The sequence below is a fragment of the Atractosteus spatula genome, unplaced genomic scaffold (genome assembly GCF_055471065.1).
Source record: "Atractosteus spatula isolate fAtrSpa1 unplaced genomic scaffold, fAtrSpa1.hap1 Scaffold_58, whole genome shotgun sequence".
NCBI classification, from domain to species: Eukaryota; Metazoa; Chordata; class Actinopteri; order Semionotiformes; family Lepisosteidae; genus Atractosteus; species Atractosteus spatula.
The window spans coordinates 45968-68387 of NW_028296888.1; the positions used below are offsets into that span (position 1 = coordinate 45968).

The window sequence follows — 22420 nt, forward strand, 5'->3', positions numbered from 1 at the left end:
CCGCGGGGGGCGCCAGCCGGCCGGCCTCCTTAGCTTAGGCCCCTCCCACCAGCAGCAGCCGTGCCGAGTGAGCTGCAAGCGAAAGCGGACCGTCGGCACCTGCGGGCAGAGGCAAGGGGCAGCGCTCTCTCGGGAGGGACGGGGACACACACACACCTGCCTGCCTGCCGAAAAAAAGAAAGAAAAGGTGTATATACTAAGTTTTTTGGAGGGAAAACGGCCGGCTGTCGAAAGGGGCCCGCCTGCAAGGACGGGGACACACACACACACACACACACACACACACACACACACACACACACACACACACACACACACAAGCCACGCCTGCCTCCCTGGAAAAAGGAGGAAAAAACTAAGTTTTTTGGAGGGAAAACGCACGGGAGCCGAAAAGGGGGCCGGCCTGCTTGCCGAGAGAGTCGAGGCGCGGGAAAGTGCACGGAGGGAGCACGGGAACGGGGAGGGGGAGAGAGAGAGACACAGAGACGCACAGATGGACGAGAGACGAGACCGGAGAGGAAGGAGCTCCGGTCCACCTCGCTTGCTTGCTAGCTACGTCTGTCTTTTCACCGCTGAGAGAAGGTAGTGCACCGTTCCCGGAGGCGCTGCAATACCGGGCCGATGCGTGGAGAGGACGGAGCAAGCTCCTGATCCAGCTCCCTGTTCCAAAAATCCGTTTAATATGTGGTCCCCCGATGGGGGACGTATCAGATATTAAACTGATAAGAACAGATACTACACTTGATCTTAGCCAAAAGGCCGAGAAGCGATGCCCGACGCCGGCCTTGGGCGGGCGCGCGGGCGTCCGGCTGGCGCGCAGCGGCGCAGGCCGACGCCTCTGGAGCCCGGTCCGCACGCGGCTGCCGGCCGCCCGGACTCCGCTCTCCCCCTCTCTTGCCTGCCTGCTTGCTCGCCTGCCTGCCCGCCAGTCCCGGGCGGGGGCCCTGCTCTTTGATCTCCTGTCAACGGCCCGACAACGACCGCAGCCGCGGGGGGCGCCAGCCGGCCGGCCTCCTTAGCTTAGGCCCCTCCCACCAGCAGCAGCCGTGCCGAGTGAGCTGCAAGCGAAAGCGGACCGTCGGCACCTGCGGGCAGAGGCAAGGGGCAGCGCTCTCTCGGGAGGGACGGGGACACACACACACCTGCCTGCCTGCCGAAAAAAAGAAAGAAAAGGTGTATATACTAAGTTTTTTGGAGGGAAAACGGCCGGCTGTCGAAAGGGGCCCGCCTGCAAGGACGGGGACACACACACACACACACACACACACACACACACACACACACACAAGCCACGCCTGCCTCCCTGGAAAAAGGAGGAAAAAACTAAGTTTTTTGGAGGGAAAACGCACGGGAGCCGAAAAGGGGGCCGGCCTGCTTGCCGAGAGAGTCGAGGCGCGGGAAAGTGCACGGAGGGAGCACGGGAACGGGGAGGGGGAGAGAGAGAGACACAGAGACGCACAGATGGACGAGAGACGAGACCGGAGAGGAAGGAGCTCCGGTCCACCTCGCTTGCTTGCTAGCTACGTCTGTCTTTTCACCGCTGAGAGAAGGTAGTGCACCGTTCCCGGAGGCGCTGCAATACCGGGCCGATGCGTGGAGAGGACGGAGCAAGCTCCTGATCCAGCTCCCTGTTCCAAAAATCCGTTTAATATGTGGTCCCCCGATGGGGGACGTATCAGATATTAAACTGATAAGAACAGATTTTTTTTTTTTTTTTTTTTATTGCAAAATACAAAATCAATATTACACCAAATACTCAAAACCCAAACATCATTGTACCTTAAACTCAAATATTCCATCAAACCGGAAACATAACATAAAACAGTTCATAAACCTTACATTCCATAATCACATGAATTCCAACCAAAACCTCAACCACAATAACCACAAAAACGGACCAATTCATGATAACAAACCCGTACAACAGTTCAGGGTAACAAAAAACATTCATGACTTAACAACAAAACCCCATCATCTTGACCCTCCCAAATTCGACCTTAATCGTTACACAACAGAACATAAACCCTTTACACATCCATCTTCACTTACATTAACTTCCCAAACCATATTACTCTCTAACCCGAAGAAAACCTCATCACCATAACCCCACCCCTTACACAAATTACCTCCCAACTTCAATCAAATCATTACACAATAAACATAAATCCTTTAACACTTCCATATTCACATACATTAACTCTCAAACCCAACTGAAACATTTCCATAATCCCCTTATTCTAATAACATCCTAACTTCAACCAAAATCGTTACACACTAAACATAAACCCTTGGCACTTCCATGTTCACTCACATTAAATTCTCAAACCCAAAAGAAAAACCCGCATCCCCATAATCCCCTTATACTAATAACATCCTAAGCTCTTTTCCAACCAAAATCATTACACAGCAAACACAAATCCTTAACACATCTATATTCACTTACATTAGTTCCCACACCCAAAGTAAACCAAATCTCCATATCCCCTCCCCTTATTCAGATAACCTCCACCCCTTCTTGATCTCCCTCATCTCTTCACTTTCTTTTTTCCCTTTTTCTTGACTATCTGTCCCACCCTTACCTCCCTCTTCTCGTGTCCTTCACCCTTCACCTCCACAGTCGAAGCTACCACATTATCACTGACATCATCACCCAAACACACTCTTTCACATTCCTCCTCAAGATCCGTCAAAACTATGTCACCGTCACTATCAAACAAAATCTCTGTATACGCTCCCTTCGTGTACATTTCCTCCCCTTCAACAACAATCATCCCTCCCTTCACATCACTCTCTTCCATCCTTCCCCTTTCATCACACTGACTAGTCTCCCCCACATTATTCCACTGCTCTCCCTTCTGCACCACTACCGTACCAGTCCCATTTATCTCACTAACCTTACTATCTCGGTCCACATCTGTCGAAGGCTCCAAAAAAAATGCACAACTCAAACGCTTCTCTCTCTCACTCTTACATCCCACCCTCACACCTATTTTATCAAAACTTCCCACCCTACTCTCACTATCGTTTCCTATTTCCCCTCCCTCTTCCTCACTCCCATCTACCCCTGACCCCCCAACCCTCTCCATCCCCTTACTCAAACAAACCCGTGACACATGTCCCAGCCCATCACACTTAAAACACCTTTTCTCTCGTACACAATCCTTCACCACATGTCCCATCTTCCCACACCGTTTGCAGTGCACTGACACGCACTGCGCCGCAAAATGTCCCCGACCACCACACGCTCTGCATTCAAGGGGTTGCCCGGAATACACCAGGTAACCCCTATGTGTCCCGATCATGAAGAAAGCTGGGGGGTATATCACCCCCTCCTCTGCTGTCTTCCCCAATCTCAGTCTCATCCAATATGTCCGTTTCCCAGACCACACGCCATCCTTGTCCAGCTCTCTCGTACCGGCTCCTTGCAGATCCACAAACCGCCTCAAGAAGGAGACTAAGTCCTCCTCAGGGACAAATGGATCTGAAAAGAAAACTGTCATAACTTTCAGATCTCCAACAAACATCGGCTCCACACGGAACAACTTTACAGGAAACTCCTCTTCCTTCTCCTGTACCATCCGCCACACTTCAAAACACAAGATGTCCGATACTAGAGTCACCTCGAAAATCCCGCATCTGACAAAGTCCTGCAAGCAGAAAACATCTGACAAACGCACCCCCAAGCATTTAACCAGAACCAACTCTTTAAACCTATCTCTGTCCCAGGTCATCAGTCCATCCAAATTCCTCAGCGAGAAACGGAGGGAGTCCTTCCGCTGCTCGTTCCTCGCCCAAGGGTACCCTGCCATCACTCCAGCCACTGCGTCGTCGCCCTTTCCGGAAACCTCCAGGTAAGCACGCCGCCGCCCTCCGACTCCGTCCAGCTCAGCAAAATTTCCTCGCCACCGCCGTTCCCCCTTCTCGTCACCACGATCCTTCTGGCTCCAAAACTCCACGGTCCCCCATCCAGTCGTCTCCGTCACAGCATTCCTCCTGTCGCCTTCCCGACCCCCTGGACTAAGATCTTGGAATTGCGGGCTTGCCGGCTTAAACCTTGATCTTAGCCAAAAGGCCGAGAAGCGATGCCCGACGCCGGCCTTGGGCGGGCGCGCGGGCGTCCGGCTGGCGCGCAGCGGCGCAGGCCGACGCCTCTGGAGCCCGGTCCGCACGCGGCTGCCGGCCGCCCGGACTCCGCTCTCCCCCTCTCTTGCCTGCCTGCTTGCTCGCCTGCCTGCCCGCCAGTCCCGGGCGGGGGCCCTGCTCTTTGATCTCCTGTCAACGGCCCGACAACGACCGCAGCCGCGGGGGGCGCCAGCCGGCCGGCCTCCTTAGCTTAGGCCCCTCCCACCAGCAGCAGCCGTGCCGAGTGAGCTGCAAGCGAAAGCGGACCGTCGGCACCTGCGGGCAGAGGCAAGGGGCAGCGCTCTCTCGGGAGGGACGGGGACACACACACACCTGCCTGCCTGCCGAAAAAAAGAAAGAAAAGGTGTATATACTAAGTTTTTTGGAGGGAAAACGGCCGGCTGTCGAAAGGGGCCCGCCTGCAAGGACGGGGACACACACACACACACACACACACACACACACACACACACACACACACACACACACACACAAGCCACGCCTGCCTCCCTGGAAAAAGGAGGAAAAAACTAAGTTTTTTGGAGGGAAAACGCACGGGAGCCGAAAAGGGGGCCGGCCTGCTTGCCGAGAGAGTCGAGGCGCGGGAAAGTGCACGGAGGGAGCACGGGAACGGGGAGGGGGAGAGAGAGAGACACAGAGACGCACAGATGGACGAGAGACGAGACCGGAGAGGAAGGAGCTCCGGTCCACCTCGCTTGCTTGCTAGCTACGTCTGTCTTTTCACCGCTGAGAGAAGGTAGTGCACCGTTCCCGGAGGCGCTGCAATACCGGGCCGATGCGTGGAGAGGACGGAGCAAGCTCCTGATCCAGCTCCCTGTTCCAAAAATCCGTTTAATATGTGGTCCCCCGATGGGGGACGTATCAGATATTAAACTGATAAGAACAGATACTACACTTGATCTTAGCCAAAAGGCCGAGAAGCGATGCCCGACGCCGGCCTTGGGCGGGCGCGCGGGCGTCCGGCTGGCGCGCAGCGGCGCAGGCCGACGCCTCTGGAGCCCGGTCCGCACGCGGCTGCCGGCCGCCCGGACTCCGCTCTCCCCCTCTCTTGCCTGCCTGCTTGCTCGCCTGCCTGCCCGCCAGTCCCGGGCGGGGGCCCTGCTCTTTGATCTCCTGTCAACGGCCCGACAACGACCGCAGCCGCGGGGGGCGCCAGCCGGCCGGCCTCCTTAGCTTAGGCCCCTCCCACCAGCAGCAGCCGTGCCGAGTGAGCTGCAAGCGAAAGCGGACCGTCGGCACCTGCGGGCAGAGGCAAGGGGCAGCGCTCTCTCGGGAGGGACGGGGACACACACACACCTGCCTGCCTGCCGAAAAAAAGAAAGAAAAGGTGTATATACTAAGTTTTTTGGAGGGAAAACGGCCGGCTGTCGAAAGGGGCCCGCCTGCAAGGACGGGGACACACACACACACACACACACACACACACACACACACACACACACACACACACAAGCCACGCCTGCCTCCCTGGAAAAAGGAGGAAAAAACTAAGTTTTTTGGAGGGAAAACGCACGGGAGCCGAAAAGGGGGCCGGCCTGCTTGCCGAGAGAGTCGAGGCGCGGGAAAGTGCACGGAGGGAGCACGGGAACGGGGAGGGGGAGAGAGAGAGACACAGAGACGCACAGATGGACGAGAGACGAGACCGGAGAGGAAGGAGCTCCGGTCCACCTCGCTTGCTTGCTAGCTACGTCTGTCTTTTCACCGCTGAGAGAAGGTAGTGCACCGTTCCCGGAGGCGCTGCAATACCGGGCCGATGCGTGGAGAGGACGGAGCAAGCTCCTGATCCAGCTCCCTGTTCCAAAAATCCGTTTAATATGTGGTCCCCCGATGGGGGACGTATCAGATATTAAACTGATAAGAACAGATACTACACTTGATCTTAGCCAAAAGGCCGAGAAGCGATGCCCGACGCCGGCCTTGGGCGGGCGCGCGGGCGTCCGGCTGGCGCGCAGCGGCGCAGGCCGACGCCTCTGGAGCCCGGTCCGCACGCGGCTGCCGGCCGCCCGGACTCCGCTCTCCCCCTCTCTTGCCTGCCTGCTTGCTCGCCTGCCTGCCCGCCAGTCCCGGGCGGGGGCCCTGCTCTTTGATCTCCTGTCAACGGCCCGACAACGACCGCAGCCGCGGGGGGCGCCAGCCGGCCGGCCTCCTTAGCTTAGGCCCCTCCCACCAGCAGCAGCCGTGCCGAGTGAGCTGCAAGCGAAAGCGGACCGTCGGCACCTGCGGGCAGAGGCAAGGGGCAGCGCTCTCTCGGGAGGGACGGGGACACACACACACCTGCCTGCCTGCCGAAAAAAAGAAAGAAAAGGTGTATATACTAAGTTTTTTGGAGGGAAAACGGCCGGCTGTCGAAAGGGGCCCGCCTGCAAGGACGGGGACACACACACACACACACACACACACACACACACACACACACACAAGCCACGCCTGCCTCCCTGGAAAAAGGAGGAAAAAACTAAGTTTTTTGGAGGGAAAACGCACGGGAGCCGAAAAGGGGGCCGGCCTGCTTGCCGAGAGAGTCGAGGCGCGGGAAAGTGCACGGAGGGAGCACGGGAACGGGGAGGGGGAGAGAGAGAGACACAGAGACGCACAGATGGACGAGAGACGAGACCGGAGAGGAAGGAGCTCCGGTCCACCTCGCTTGCTTGCTAGCTACGTCTGTCTTTTCACCGCTGAGAGAAGGTAGTGCACCGTTCCCGGAGGCGCTGCAATACCGGGCCGATGCGTGGAGAGGACGGAGCAAGCTCCTGATCCAGCTCCCTGTTCCAAAAATCCGTTTAATATGTGGTCCCCCGATGGGGGACGTATCAGATATTAAACTGATAAGAACAGATACTACACTTGATCTTAGCCAAAAGGCCGAGAAGCGATGCCCGACGCCGGCCTTGGGCGGGCGCGCGGGCGTCCGGCTGGCGCGCAGCGGCGCAGGCCGACGCCTCTGGAGCCCGGTCCGCACGCGGCTGCCGGCCGCCCGGACTCCGCTCTCCCCCTCTCTTGCCTGCCTGCTTGCTCGCCTGCCTGCCCGCCAGTCCCGGGCGGGGGCCCTGCTCTTTGATCTCCTGTCAACGGCCCGACAACGACCGCAGCCGCGGGGGGCGCCAGCCGGCCGGCCTCCTTAGCTTAGGCCCCTCCCACCAGCAGCAGCCGTGCCGAGTGAGCTGCAAGCGAAAGCGGACCGTCGGCACCTGCGGGCAGAGGCAAGGGGCAGCGCTCTCTCGGGAGGGACGGGGACACACACACACCTGCCTGCCTGCCGAAAAAAAGAAAGAAAAGGTGTATATACTAAGTTTTTTGGAGGGAAAACGGCCGGCTGTCGAAAGGGGCCCGCCTGCAAGGACGGGGACACACACACACACACACACACACACACACACACACACACACACACACACACACACACACAAGCCACGCCTGCCTCCCTGGAAAAAGGAGGAAAAAACTAAGTTTTTTGGAGGGAAAACGCACGGGAGCCGAAAAGGGGGCCGGCCTGCTTGCCGAGAGAGTCGAGGCGCGGGAAAGTGCACGGAGGGAGCACGGGAACGGGGAGGGGGAGAGAGAGAGACACAGAGACGCACAGATGGACGAGAGACGAGACCGGAGAGGAAGGAGCTCCGGTCCACCTCGCTTGCTTGCTAGCTACGTCTGTCTTTTCACCGCTGAGAGAAGGTAGTGCACCGTTCCCGGAGGCGCTGCAATACCGGGCCGATGCGTGGAGAGGACGGAGCAAGCTCCTGATCCAGCTCCCTGTTCCAAAAATCCGTTTAATATGTGGTCCCCCGATGGGGGACGTATCAGATATTAAACTGATAAGAACAGATACTACACTTGATCTTAGCCAAAAGGCCGAGAAGCGATGCCCGACGCCGGCCTTGGGCGGGCGCGCGGGCGTCCGGCTGGCGCGCAGCGGCGCAGGCCGACGCCTCTGGAGCCCGGTCCGCACGCGGCTGCCGGCCGCCCGGACTCCGCTCTCCCCCTCTCTTGCCTGCCTGCTTGCTCGCCTGCCTGCCCGCCAGTCCCGGGCGGGGGCCCTGCTCTTTGATCTCCTGTCAACGGCCCGACAACGACCGCAGCCGCGGGGGGCGCCAGCCGGCCGGCCTCCTTAGCTTAGGCCCCTCCCACCAGCAGCAGCCGTGCCGAGTGAGCTGCAAGCGAAAGCGGACCGTCGGCACCTGCGGGCAGAGGCAAGGGGCAGCGCTCTCTCGGGAGGGACGGGGACACACACACACCTGCCTGCCTGCCGAAAAAAAGAAAGAAAAGGTGTATATACTAAGTTTTTTGGAGGGAAAACGGCCGGCTGTCGAAAGGGGCCCGCCTGCAAGGACGGGGACACACACACACACACACACACACACACACACACACACACACACACACACACACACACACAAGCCACGCCTGCCTCCCTGGAAAAAGGAGGAAAAAACTAAGTTTTTTGGAGGGAAAACGCACGGGAGCCGAAAAGGGGGCCGGCCTGCTTGCCGAGAGAGTCGAGGCGCGGGAAAGTGCACGGAGGGAGCACGGGAACGGGGAGGGGGAGAGAGAGAGACACAGAGACGCACAGATGGACGAGAGACGAGACCGGAGAGGAAGGAGCTCCGGTCCACCTCGCTTGCTTGCTAGCTACGTCTGTCTTTTCACCGCTGAGAGAAGGTAGTGCACCGTTCCCGGAGGCGCTGCAATACCGGGCCGATGCGTGGAGAGGACGGAGCAAGCTCCTGATCCAGCTCCCTGTTCCAAAAATCCGTTTAATATGTGGTCCCCCGATGGGGGACGTATCAGATATTAAACTGATAAGAACAGATTTTTTTTTTTTTTTTTTTATTAGAAACGTATAAAACATACAAAACAGCAAAAAAGACCCATCACACAAAAAATCAACCCACATGTTACTCAAAAAACACAGAAAACAACATTCAAAAGCCCACACCTCTGAAAACCCAAGCAAAATACAATTTCCTTAACCCCGCCTCAAATGCAAATCAAAACCCACCCCCACATCTGAAAAAACAAAACATTCACCAAAACCATACCGACTTTTACTATACAAAACATAATAATCACCCCAACGAAAATAGCCCCTTCCACCTCTCCTTGGCTGCCGCAAAACCCCACCTCAGAATATCCCATTTTACCCGACATGCTATATCATATTTCACTTTATGCACGACAGCGGCTGGTGCTCCACTGACCCCATGCTCAGTGAGGTCTTTGCGTGATGCCCACAGATGATATTTTACAAAACTGATCACCAGCCATAACAAAAAATTGATCCCCCATCTCCTTGTTTTTGGGATTCCACGCAGTATAACTTGTCTGGACACCACAAAGTCTAGTTTCACCTGCGTTAAAAGGCCCCCACACTGGTCCCATACCCTCTGTGCAAACCCACAATCCCATAAAACGTGTGCGATGGACTCGGTTTCTTGGCAGTCAGTGCGTGGGCACTTGTCCTGCCTGGAGAGACCATGTCTGTGTAAAGTCTCTCGGACTGGAAGTCTGTTCCACACCACCAACCAATTGAGGTCCTTTAACTTATTCTCCAGCCCTACCGATTGCGTCTGCCTCCACACCTCTCCCGGAACTCCCACAATAGCCGGCTCCTTTGCAGTAGCCAGCTGGTACAGTGCCTTGTGGTCCAGCAGTGCTGTACCTTCCTTAGCATCCGGGTGCTTTTTTAGCCATTGTACCGCATGTTTATAATACCATGGCAGCCTTTCTGCCTTGGGTGTTGTGTTTGTCCACACTACCAAATGTTTTACTGCAGAGGCAAACCACAAGTGTGCAAAGGGGACGCACAGGTGGTCCGGACTCTCCTTCAGAAGTCTGCACAGCCCCGAGATGAAAAGTGAGTCCAATTTCACCGGCAGGTCCGGCACCGCCCGACCTCCTTCCTCCACCGGCCTGTGCATGTCCACCCGCTTGATGTACTCATATCCTCCGCCCCAAACGAAGCGGAAGATGGTCCTCACCAGCTCTCTACGGAACCTGGGAGGCAGCGGGAAAACACAGGCCAGATGGATGAGCAACGGCAATATATCCACCTTCACTACCAGGACTTTTCCTACCAGTGTCAAATGCCTACTCTGCCACAAACCTAACTTCTGATTCACTTTTGAGATCTTACTCCTCCAGTTAATTGTGGCAGAGTCAGCAGTATGGAAACTGACCCCCAAGATCTTCACGGGCCCTGTCTCTAGTTTGAGACCTCCTACCACATCCTGCCTGTTCTTCCATCTGCCAAAATATTTGACGGTGCACTTGCTGAGATTAAGCAGTGCACCCGTTCCTGCAGCCATGGCGTCCGCTATCTGCAGAACCCGAGTGAGAGACCTGTCAGTGGTAAGAAACAAAGTTACATCGTCTGCGTAAGCCATCAACTTTGCCTGTGCTCCACCGCTACCCGGGACTAGTACACCCTCCACCCAAGGGTCACTCTGGATTCGTCGCAAAAAGGGCTCCAGGTATAGCACGTAGAGGAGCGGGGACAAGGGACACCCCTGCCTCACCCCACGGCTAACCACGAACCCCATCCCCAACCTTCCATTCACACATACCCTTGAGATGACCCCGTTATATAAAATCCTGAGCCATCGGATAAAAGTTCCACCAATCCCTAGTCTCTTTAAAACCTCCCAAAGGAAGGGATGACACACTCTGTCAAAGGCTTTACTTTGATCTAAGCTTACCAGAATGAGCTCCAAGCCCCTTTCCTCCACCCATTCAATGATGTCTCTCACCAACTGGAGATTCCAGGCTAGTTTCCTTCCTTCCACACTGCAGGTCTGATCCCTGCAGACCAGACCCGGCATCACCTTCCTCAGCCGCCTACTCAGCACCCTGGCCAGGATCTTATAGTCAGTGCAGAGCAATTGGATCGGCCTCCAGTTTTCCAGGTCCTCCTTGTCCCCTTTCTTAAAAATCAAAGACAGAACTCCAGTTTTCATAGTTCCCGTTAACTCCCCTGACTCTAAAATTTCGTTAAAAACTTCGAGCAGGATAGGCTGCAGTTTATCCCAAAACACCACGTAAAAGTCAATGGGCAAGCCATCAATTCCGGGAGCCGTCCCCCTCCGCATCCCTGCCATGGCTTCCCTTAGTTCCTCACCCGAAAGCTCTCCCTCCAGTTCAGGCATGCCCTCCTCTACCGTCACTATTCCCGCCAACCACTCCTCCCACAAGTCAGTGTCCACTGGTTTCCCCGAGAACAGTTCCCTGTAAAAATCCGAGGCACACCTGACCATATCTGCTGGGTCAGAGGTAACGGAACCGTCTTTTTGCTTTAGGCCCTCCACCAAAGTTCTGGCTTGCCGAGAACGCACCGAGCCGAAAAACATAGCCGAGCATTTCTCATCCTTTTCCCTCCAATTTCCCTTCGCTCTAAAGAGAAAATCGTTGGCTCGCGCCAACCACCACTCTTTCATCCGAAGCCTGATCTCCGCCGCCTTCGGTGCGTCAAAAGAGCCTCCCTGATTAAATCCCTCATAGAGGGTCTGTAACTCCTGTTGGAGCTGATCTAAATCCTCCCTCTCCTTCCGTCTCCTGTCTCGGCAATATTTGACCGATTCCTTGCATATAACTCTTTTACACATCTCCCACCAATTGACAGCGGACAGATATTTCCATCTCTGACTGCAGAGACTTTCAATCAGGTCAACTATCCTGCTTCTGAACTCAACCTCGGACAACACCTTAACATTTAGCCTCCAGTAACCTGATCTGGGGCCTGGGTCATCCGAGGTCAGACAGGCAGACAGCAACATGTGGTCAGAAAACCATACAGGAACAATATGTCCTACCGTAGACCGTCCACTTAGGGTAGTGAAGATGTAATCCAGTCTCCTGAAGATATCCTTGCCGTTGCTCCAAGTAAACTGTTTAGAGGCCGGGCCCGAGATGTTAAGGCCGTCCTGCAATTTAAAATGACTCACCAACTCTCTCAGGGCTCGCGCCCCTGCCCTATTTGTGTCACCAATATCGACATTAAAATCCCCGCCCATCACCACCGTTCTGTTGGTAAATAGGAGTGGCTCGATCTTTCTTATAAAATCTGCCTGAAGGCGCCTTTCAGCCGGTCCATACACCGCTATCAGGCGCACTTTCAGGCCGTCCCACACCCCATCCACTACCAATAAACGCCCCGGAACAACCACACAAACCTCACCCCCCACAAAATTTGACACCCCACATAAAATCCCGATGCCTGAAGAGTGCACCCCTCCAATGCTCCACCAGGACTCTCCTTTTTGCCATTCTTTCTTAAAATCCGCTACATCCTTCTGTGACCCCAAATGAACCTCCTGAACAAAACAAAAGCCGAACTGGCGACTCGCAAGGTCTTTGAAGACGCCAGTCCGCTTCGCAGGGTTCCTCAAACCCCTCACATTTACCGTACAAATAATACGACTCATGGCGGGTCATGAGAAGTTTGTACCCTAGTCTCCTCTTCCTGGCTAACCTCTGAGTTATCTGTCTCAGCTGATGTTGAATCGCTCTCCCCCTCCCCGGAGTGCTGCAAGCTCCCCTCCCCCGAGGAAGATGACTCGCTCTCGGGATCCCCGGGTACCTGCGGGTGAGCCGGCTGTTCTATCTCTTTTAAACTCCCTACCTCCATCTCACTTCCCTCACTAGCCACTACCGGCTCACCTTGACCTGGAGGAAGTGGCTCCTCGCTCACCTCCACCTCCTCTGATTCCTCAGGGGTGACTGAAACGGCAGAAAGAGTACCCCCCTCCACCTCCAATCCCTCCCCTGACCTTTCCCCCCTTGCGTTTCCCCTCCCCGCCACCTCCTCTCCTTTCTTTCCCGTCGCTCCACCCGCACCCTCCACCTTTTCGAAACCAGGCTCGAGGGATTTCCCGGATGCTACCCCCTCCCGGCTACTGTCTTCCTCCACTCCATCTGAATCGCTGCCTAAAGTCTCAATAGGCAGCCCCCGGAAACGATTTTGCAACCCCAACTTGGCGCGTCGCAAATCAGGGCCCTTCGGCCCTCTCCCTCCCTTCCTCTTTGTAGACCTACTTAAAACCGGGGACCAGCTCGGGGACTCTGGTCGGCCTTCTGGGACCATATCAGCCCAGGACCTGGACTCTGGGTGTTCGTCACCCGCTTCACCCGCCCCCTCTGCTGCTTGCCCTGGTCCACCCTTATCCCCCTCCTTAGTTGTCCCCACAGTCCCGAAAAACATAAACGGACCACCGGAGGGTCCTGGTAATTCCAGTCTCGGATCTTTCGGGGGAGCCTTCACAATGTCCGCAAAGCTCTTCTGCTTTCTGGGACACGAGCGATACACGTGACCCGCTGACCCACACAGATCACATGTCAGTACCTGTCCGCAGTTCTTCGCCTCGTGTCCCTCCGCACCGCACCTCCTGCAGAAACCTCCTGGGCAGTTCGCTGCAATGTGTCCCTGTTGCAAACACTTTTTACATGTCAGGGGCTGCCCTGGGTAGAAAAGGTAGCCCCTGTTTGACCCGATATTAAAGTAGGCAGGGGGATGCAAAACGCCCTCCTCTCCAGACGGCTGAGGTCGGAGCCTGACCAAATACCTCCTCCTCCCGGTCCAGACCCCCGCCTCGTCCACCACTTTGCTGCCGGCCCCTTGAATGTCCACAAACCTGGTTAAATACATCACAATGTCTCGCTCAGGCAACAACGTGTTAAACAGGTGGACGGTAAGCGTCCTCAGCTCCCTCGCAAAGAGAGGCTCCATCAAAAACAAAGACATCGGAAAAGAATTTTTCCCGGATTGCGCCTTCTGCCACACAGTCTCGCACAACTTGTCCGACTCCATTGTCAAATCAAAAATACCTTTCCCCGGGAAATCCTGCAAACTAGTGATATCCTTGACCTTAATCCCAAGTCCATGAAACAAAATGTCTCTTTCAAACTTGTCCCTCTTCATCCAGGTAGCCTTATCTTCCGCCGTCTTCACCACGAAGCGCACTGTGCGCCGCATCTGTCCCTCACGGGACAGAGGGTGCCCAGCCGCCAGGTCGCGGGTCCACTCACCCGCCGCCGCCGTCGTCACCGCCGCCGCCGCCATCAGGAAGCCCCACTTCGCCCCCTGGGCTCAACCCAGGGCGACTACCCGTGGTAGCTTGGAATCCGCGGCCTCCGTCCTCCTCCGGCAGGTTGGTTCTCCTCCCTCTGGTTGGTCCTCGATCTCCCTCCTCTCCGCCGCCGTCGCCGCCGTCGTCTTCTCCGTCTTCTCCGTCGTCGTCTTCTCGTCCCCCAGCCAAGTCATCAAGCCGCGGGCCTGCCACGTACTTTCCGATCTTAGCCAGAAGGCCGAGAAGCGATGCCCGACGCCGGCCTTGGGCGGGCGCGCGGGCGTCCGGCTGGCGCGCAGCGGCGCAGGCCGACGCCTCTGGAGCCCGGTCCGCACGCGGCTGCCGGCCGCCCGGACTCCGCTCTCCCCCTCTCTTGCCTGCCTGCTTGCTCGCCTGCCTGCCCGCCAGTCCCGGGCGGGGGCCCTGCTCTTTGATCTCCTGTCAACGGCCCGACAACGACCGCAGCCGCGGGGGGCGCCAGCCGGCCGGCCTCCTTAGCTTAGGCCCCTCCCACCAGCAGCAGCCGTGCCGAGTGAGCTGCAAGCGAAAGCGGACCGTCGGCACCTGCGGGCAGAGGCAAGGGGCAGCGCTCTCTCGGGAGGGACGGGGACACACACACACCTGCCTGCCTGCCGAAAAAAAGAAAGAAAAGGTGTATATACTAAGTTTTTTGGAGGGAAAACGGCCGGCTGTCGAAAGGGGCCCGCCTGCAAGGACGGGGACACACACACACACACACACACACACACACACACACACACACACACACACACACAAGCCACGCCTGCCTCCCTGGAAAAAGGAGGAAAAAACTAAGTTTTTTGGAGGGAAAACGCACGGGAGCCGAAAAGGGGGCCGGCCTGCTTGCCGAGAGAGTCGAGGCGCGGGAAAGTGCACGGAGGGAGCACGGGAACGGGGAGGGGGAGAGAGAGAGACACAGAGACGCACAGATGGACGAGAGACGAGACCGGAGAGGAAGGAGCTCCGGTCCACCTCGCTTGCTTGCTAGCTACGTCTGTCTTTTCACCGCTGAGAGAAGGTAGTGCACCGTTCCCGGAGGCGCTGCAATACCGGGCCGATGCGTGGAGAGGACGGAGCAAGCTCCTGATCCAGCTCCCTGTTCCAAAAATCCGTTTAATATGTGGTCCCCCGATGGGGGACGTATCAGATATTAAACTGATAAGAACAGATACTACACTTGATCTTAGCCAAAAGGCCGAGAAGCGATGCCCGACGCCGGCCTTGGGCGGGCGCGCGGGCGTCCGGCTGGCGCGCAGCGGCGCAGGCCGACGCCTCTGGAGCCCGGTCCGCACGCGGCTGCCGGCCGCCCGGACTCCGCTCTCCCCCTCTCTTGCCTGCCTGCTTGCTCGCCTGCCTGCCCGCCAGTCCCGGGCGGGGGCCCTGCTCTTTGATCTCCTGTCAACGGCCCGACAACGACCGCAGCCGCGGGGGGCGCCAGCCGGCCGGCCTCCTTAGCTTAGGCCCCTCCCACCAGCAGCAGCCGTGCCGAGTGAGCTGCAAGCGAAAGCGGACCGTCGGCACCTGCGGGCAGAGGCAAGGGGCAGCGCTCTCTCGGGAGGGACGGGGACACACACACACCTGCCTGCCTGCCGAAAAAAAGAAAGAAAAGGTGTATATACTAAGTTTTTTGGAGGGAAAACGGCCGGCTGTCGAAAGGGGCCCGCCTGCAAGGACGGGGACACACACACACACACACACACACACACACACACACACACACACAAGCCACGCCTGCCTCCCTGGAAAAAGGAGGAAAAAACTAAGTTTTTTGGAGGGAAAACGCACGGGAGCCGAAAAGGGGGCCGGCCTGCTTGCCGAGAGAGTCGAGGCGCGGGAAAGTGCACGGAGGGAGCACGGGAACGGGGAGGGGGAGAGAGAGAGACACAGAGACGCACAGATGGACGAGAGACGAGACCGGAGAGGAAGGAGCTCCGGTCCACCTCGCTTGCTTGCTAGCTACGTCTGTCTTTTCACCGCTGAGAGAAGGTAGTGCACCGTTCCCGGAGGCGCTGCAATACCGGGCCGATGCGTGGAGAGGACGGAGCAAGCTCCTGATCCAGCTCCCTGTTCCAAAAATCCGTTTAATATGTGGTCCCCCGATGGGGGACGTATCAGATATTAAACTGATAAGAACAGATTTTTTTTTTTTTTTTTTATTATACAAAATACAAAAGAAAACACCAAAACTTCAAATACATCAATTCACAAACACAAGACGAAAATAAAACAATTACACAGCTAAATCAAAAAGGTATCATAATCCCACCCTTATACAAACACAAACCGCCCTTTTACTATTCTTCCCACTCAAAAGCAACCCCAAAATCAAATTCAAAACAGGTATTCGTACAGAAAATGAGCGACATACTTGGAAATACACAAAACCACAATTTACAGCCCAAACCCTATTTACATGATCCCGCCCTTTATGCAAATTAACCACCCGCCCACCAAATCTCCCAAACAGTCTATTTACAAATTTACAAGGAAACTAGAGGCTCAAAAACTATTTCCAGTCCCAAATATCCACTATGGATTTCCATTTCTCCTTTGCGGCGTGAAAACCCCATCTCTTTATGTCCCCTTCTACCAACCCTCTTAAGTTCCACAAAAGCCGTCTGTATAACCCATCTACTGTACAAACAGTTCCCCTTTTAACTAACAAATTCCGAGAATTCCACAACTCAAACTTAATTAAACTAACAAGCAACCATAACACAAAACCCATGGTGTTTGTCCTGCTTCCCACCTTCAACCCACGCAAAATAACCCCAGGAAGTACACGGAACGTGGATGACAGACTAGCAAACAAAGGTTCACATTTGTTCCAAGTTCGCTGAGCGAAATTACAGTCCCAGAACACGTGGCTGATGGATTCCACGGCGTGACACCCGGCTCTTGGACACTCCTGCTGCTTCGTCAGCTTGTGTTTGAACAAGACCTCACGGACTGCCAGACGACCCCAAGCAGACAGCCAGTTCAAGTCCATCAGGTGGTGCTGTAGCCCCCTGGGCTGGACTCTCCGCCAGACATCGTTGGGGACGCCTCCTACGAGGCTGGCCTCCTCAGCTTGGGTTACTGCAGAGTAGAGCCGTCTGTGGTTGAGCAGGATCTGGTGGTCTCTTAGCTCAGGGTGCTGCTTCAACCAGTGTGTCGCATGCCGGTAGTGCCACGGGAGGTCGTTCCCATGGGGCAGACTGTTGGACCACTGGGCCAGGCCACGCACGTGGCTTGCTAACCAGAACCTGACAAAATACTGAAAGGGGTGTGAGACTGGGGAATGCAGAGCAATACACAGGCCAGACACATATATGCAGTTGAGTTTTGCGGGGAAGTTAGGAACCCCCCGTCCGCCTTCTTCCACCGGCCGATACATGTCGACTCTGCGCACGTACTCGTATCTCCCCCCCCACATGAACTTGAAAACCTCCCTTACCAGGTATCTGTTAAAGCGCGCAGGCATGGGATACACGGACGCCAGGTAAACCAGCACGGGCAAGTACACCACTTTCAGGATCAGGACTTTACCCACAAAGGACAGCTGCTTGTTCTTCCAGTGCGTCAGCTGCAGCCGCGCCTTCTCAAGCCTCTGGGACCAATTGCACCGGGCAGCATCCTGAGCCGTGAACAGCACCCCCAGGATCTTAAGGGGGCCTTGACAGATGCCTAGTCCATGTGCCGGTCCGAGTTGTTCTTTCCAAGGCCCGAAGAGCTTAATCTGGCTTTTCCCCTTGTTTAGCCGAGCACCTGACGCGAGGGAGAAGTTCTCGAAGACGTCCAAGGCTGCCTGCAAACTGAGGTAAGAGCTGAGGAATAAGGTCACATCGTCAGCGTATAATGCCACCTTAACTCTGTTCCCTCCACTCCCAGGTACCAGGATCCCGTCGATGGATGGCTCCTTCTGGACTGCCCGCGCATAAGGCTCCATGTACAGTGCAAAAAGTAACGGGGACAGGGGGCAGCCCTGACGCACCCCGGACTCTTGGTGGACCAGCCCTCCCAGGTGCCCGTTCACCAGTACTCTGCTGCCAACCTGTGAGTACAGTATTTTTAGCCAGCCCAGCATGACGGGGCCGAACCCCATCTTCTCCATTACCTGCCAGACAAAAGTGTGTGAGACATTGTCAAATGCTTTTTCGAGGTCCAGGCTGGCGATCAGCAACGGGACGTTCCTGTTTTCGGACCACGCAATCACATCCCGCACTAGCTGGAGGGTCCAGCTGGCACGACGACCTCGAACCCCGCAGGTTTGGTCCCAACCGATCACATGGGCCAGGACCCCCTTCAAGCGATTTACCAGCACTTTGGCAATCAGCTTATAGTCCACACACAACATTTGCAGCGGCCTCCAGTTTCTAAGGTCCGTTGCAGGCCCTTTTTTATACAGCAGTGTAAGGATCCCCTCCCTCATGGACTCACACATGGTCTTCCTGCGAAAGATTTCCTCCGCCACCTGTAGTACAATTGGGCCTAAGATGTCCCAGAACGTCCGATAAAATTCAGCTGGTAGCCCGTCTTTACCTGGTACCTTGCCAGTCTTCATGCCGAGCAAGGCGTCGCCAAGTTCCTGTAAGCTTATAGGCGCCTCAAGCTGATCTTGGGCTTCGACAGGAATCTGTGCTGTAATATTGCTCAGCAGCCTTGCCCCCATGGCCTCGTCCACTGTCTTTAGGGAGAAAAGACATTGGTAAAAACGCCTCACAGTTTCCAGCATCTCCTCACTGCTAGTTGCTATTTTCCCTTCCGGGGTCTGAATGCCAGCCATCACGCTGCGCTTCTGCCTCTGGCGTATCTGTCGGAAGAAAAAACTGGAACATGTTTCGTGGGTTTGTATGAACTGCGCGTGGGCTCTGAACAGGTAGCTCTTCGCCTTTTGCTCGTGGTAGGCGCGCAGTTCAGCTTTAGCTGCTGAAATCTCATCAAGGCACACAGACATATCCTTATTACACTGGGAGAACAAGGTGTTTAACCTTTCCTGTAACTCCCTGCCTTTCTGTCGCTCGCGTTTGAGTCTTGCTCGGCAATAAGCTCTGGACTCTGTTCTAATTCTCTTCTTTAGATGTTCCCACCAATCAATCAGGGGGGTGCTCAGATTCCTCTCCTTCCACCAGGTTTGCAGTTTGAACCTCATTGCCCTGATGTACTCGTCCTCTTTTAGGCTCTCCGTATTTAATTTCCACACCCCACACCCAAACTGGCTCTTTAGGTGTGGAAAATGGGCCTCTACGAGAGCATGATCAGAGAAACCTACCGGCTGCACCACCACCATCTCAACAGGTACGTCCAGTGAGGCGAAGACGTAATCGAGGCGCTTTACAGTACCTTGGGCGTTCCTCCACGTGGCCTCTGCTTTCTCCCTTTGGATCCGGTAGGCGCAGTCGTAGAGCCCAAACTGTGTTAGTAGAAGATTGAGCTGCTTTGCTCCTGGGTCCTTCTTATCTCGGAGGTCCACGTTAAAATCACCTCCCATGATGATCCGTTTGTTGGTAAGGCAAACAGGATAAAGTTCTTTAAAAAAATCCGCCCGCAAAGCCATCATTGCCGGGGCGTACACGCACACGCACCGAAAGCAACTCTCACCCAAACAGATATCCAGATAAAAAACTCTTCCAGGCACTACATTCACACACTTCTCCACTATAAAATCATGATTACCAAATAAAATGCCGACTCCCGAGGAGTGGACGCCTCCGATATTCCATCTAGAGTCCCCTCTGTCCCACTCACGAGTGAACTGTATGACGTCCCTTTCATCTCTTAGATGGACTTCCTGTACCAGACAGATATCGAAAACTATGGTTTTCAGGAAAGAAAAAAAGGCCGTCCTCTTTACCAAATTCCTTAAACCCCGAATGTTCAGAGTTAGTATTTTCAACATTGGGGGCCGTTACGGAGAGTCATAGTGCCGGCACACCGACTGCATCAGTTCCATGTATGCGCGACGCACTGGCTCCTCGTCTTTCCCCTGTAAGAATAAGGTGTTAATTTTATCTCCTGTCCGTGTACTGCTCATTGTCACTCCAGTCTGCCTCCCAGTCCGCGACTTCAGCGAACGCCGGAAGCCTGATGGCTGGGGTGGGTACTGCACGTTTCCGTTCTTCCAGGCGCAGCGCTCCATGAACATCACCGGAAAATCCAGATTCACCACCACGTTGCCTGGGCGTCTTTCCACCTCCCTCTCGTACCTCTCTTTCAGATCTCCGTCGCCCGCAAACCATTCCTTAACCAGGTTGTTTAGCGCTATCTTCTTAGCGACTGCGTCCATCTGGTTACAGCCTCTTACCTCCAGAGTTGTGATCTCCTCACCAAAGTGCCCACACCGCACCACGATCCCTGCCGGGGATAGCTGCTGCTCGTTAAAGGTCGAAGGCCAGATCAGTTTGCTGGCCTTTTCGTCCCATTTACAAAATACCTTGAATTTCAAGGGTACCTCTGCGAAAATAAAGACGTCCTGTTCTTTTCTCTGCAGGGCGACACGTGGCTGCATGCATTCCTCAGGGGCTCCTGCCGGGGTCGGGGTCAGCTCAGTCTCTGGAATGACACAGCTCGAAGACATTCCTGGTTCCGCCGTGAGGGGGGGGACTCCCACACCACTTACCTCACCCTCCGTTCCTAATGGCGTGGATTCAGTCTGGGCCAACGAATCTGTGGCCATCGACTCGAGGTAGTCCAGAGGGTCCATGCCCGGTTTTTTCACCAGGAAGGGCGCATAGTGTTCCGCCTTCCTTTTCCCACCCTTCTTGGCCAGGGCAGTGTCCATGGCCTCCGCAGTATCCACTATCTCTCCCCAATCTGACATTTCTTTCTCCGCAGGGGGCACGCTTGAGCCCTCCGCCAACTCTCTCAGTTGCTCAAGCGAGGCGAGCGAGACCCCATCTTCCTCCTCTGCACTCACCGGGACCCCCTCTGCGCTCACCGGGATCTCCGCTTCTTCCTGGCCGTGGCGATCATCTGCTGAGGTAAGTGCTGTTGTCGTCTGCCCGTGATCCGTTTCTTTATGCCCTTGTTCCACCCCCTCAGGTTCCATCTCCTCCTCAGCAGCGTCCGGGACCAGTGACACCGGTGTCGATCTCTCTGCTGGCGCAGCTGCCCTGTCTTCCGTAAGAGGAGCTGCGGTTGCACGCACTGCCAACGAGCCACCCGTCACTGCTGCGAAACTCCGTGCTTTTATCGGGCATACCTTGTAGATGTGTCCAGAAGCCCCGCACAGATTGCACTTTGGCTCGGCTCTGCACATCAAGGTGCTGTGTCCCACGGTGTCGCATCTTCGGCAGACCTCCGCTTCACAGTCGGCAGCGTAGTGGCCTCTCTGGTTACACCGTCTGCATGCGAAAGGCTGGTCTGGATAGTTCAGGTAACCTGTGTAAGCTCCAATTGAAAAGTGTGCAGGGGGGTGCAAAAGCCCATCCTCTGCGCTGGGGTCTGCTCTGAAACGCACAAGAAACCTTCTTTTGCCGTTCCAGACTCTCTTCCTGTCCATTACTTTTGTCCCTGTATCTTGCACGTCAACAAATCTTTTAAGAAAGTTGACGATGTCTGCTTCCGGGGTGAAAGGATTATTCATATGGACCCATATGGGTCTCGATTCGCGAGCAAACAAAGGTTCGAGATAAAAATGAACAAAAGGTTCCTCCTGTCTGCGAGCAGCCAATGTGGACCATATTTTCGTGCACTGTACCGCAGAAAATAGTGACAAATCAAAAATCCTTTTACCTGGAAAGTTCTGCAGGCAATAGATGTCTTCAGGCTGCAAGGCCAGGTGCTTGAAAAGGACGACGTCCTCGAAAGCGTCTCTCTTGGCAAAATCCTTGTCCGAAGCCTCCTCTCGCAACACGAAACGTACAGTGTGCCTTGGTCTTGCGGTCCTGCTGGAAATCTTCTCCATTCTCAAAGTGGCCGGAGTCCCTTCCGCCACGGAAAAAAATCGCCGTCGCTTAAAAAAGCTGCGCCGTCCGTCTCTTCCCTCCTTTGGCTTCAGAACCCGAGCCGCGGTCAGGCCACGCACACGGGATCTTAGGCCAAAAGGCCGAGAAGCGATGCCCGACGCCGGCCTTGGGCGGGCGCGCGGGCGTCCGGCTGGCGCGCAGCGGCGCAGGCCGACGCCTCTGGAGCCCGGTCCGCACGCGGCTGCCGGCCGCCCGGACTCCGCTCTCCCCCTCTCTTGCCTGCCTGCTTGCTCGCCTGCCTGCCCGCCAGTCCCGGGCGGG

At 55.7% G+C, this 22420-nt stretch overlaps 9 non-coding genes across 9 annotated transcripts; all 9 read right to left on the reverse strand.

Moving 5' to 3' along the window:
• Positions 1–580: 580 nt before the first annotated feature.
• LOC148806054 (U2 spliceosomal RNA) lies at positions 581–771 on the reverse strand. The gene has a single exon (XR_016089802.1). It is a non-coding gene; the product is annotated as a U2 spliceosomal RNA (small nuclear RNA).
• Positions 772–1548: 777 nt separating this feature from the next.
• Positions 1549–1742, reverse strand: LOC148806055 (U2 spliceosomal RNA). Its single transcript, XR_016089789.1, has one exon. It is a non-coding gene; the product is annotated as a U2 spliceosomal RNA (small nuclear RNA).
• Positions 1743–4877: 3135 nt separating this feature from the next.
• LOC148806056 (U2 spliceosomal RNA) lies at positions 4878–5068 on the reverse strand. The gene has a single exon (XR_016089803.1). It is a non-coding gene; the product is annotated as a U2 spliceosomal RNA (small nuclear RNA).
• A 787-nt stretch (positions 5069–5855) lies between these two features.
• On the reverse strand, positions 5856–6046 carry LOC148806057 (U2 spliceosomal RNA). The gene has a single exon (XR_016089804.1). It is a non-coding gene; the product is annotated as a U2 spliceosomal RNA (small nuclear RNA).
• A 777-nt stretch (positions 6047–6823) lies between these two features.
• Positions 6824–7014, reverse strand: LOC148806058 (U2 spliceosomal RNA). The gene has a single exon (XR_016089805.1). It is a non-coding gene; the product is annotated as a U2 spliceosomal RNA (small nuclear RNA).
• A 793-nt stretch (positions 7015–7807) lies between these two features.
• Positions 7808–7998, reverse strand: LOC148806059 (U2 spliceosomal RNA). Its single transcript, XR_016089807.1, has one exon. It is a non-coding gene; the product is annotated as a U2 spliceosomal RNA (small nuclear RNA).
• A 793-nt stretch (positions 7999–8791) lies between these two features.
• LOC148806060 (U2 spliceosomal RNA) lies at positions 8792–8976 on the reverse strand. The gene has a single exon (XR_016089800.1). It is a non-coding gene; the product is annotated as a U2 spliceosomal RNA (small nuclear RNA).
• A 6253-nt stretch (positions 8977–15229) lies between these two features.
• On the reverse strand, positions 15230–15420 carry LOC148806061 (U2 spliceosomal RNA). Its single transcript, XR_016089808.1, has one exon. It is a non-coding gene; the product is annotated as a U2 spliceosomal RNA (small nuclear RNA).
• Positions 15421–16197: 777 nt separating this feature from the next.
• Positions 16198–16391, reverse strand: LOC148806062 (U2 spliceosomal RNA). The gene has a single exon (XR_016089786.1). It is a non-coding gene; the product is annotated as a U2 spliceosomal RNA (small nuclear RNA).
• Between the last annotated feature and the right edge of the window lie 6029 nt (positions 16392–22420).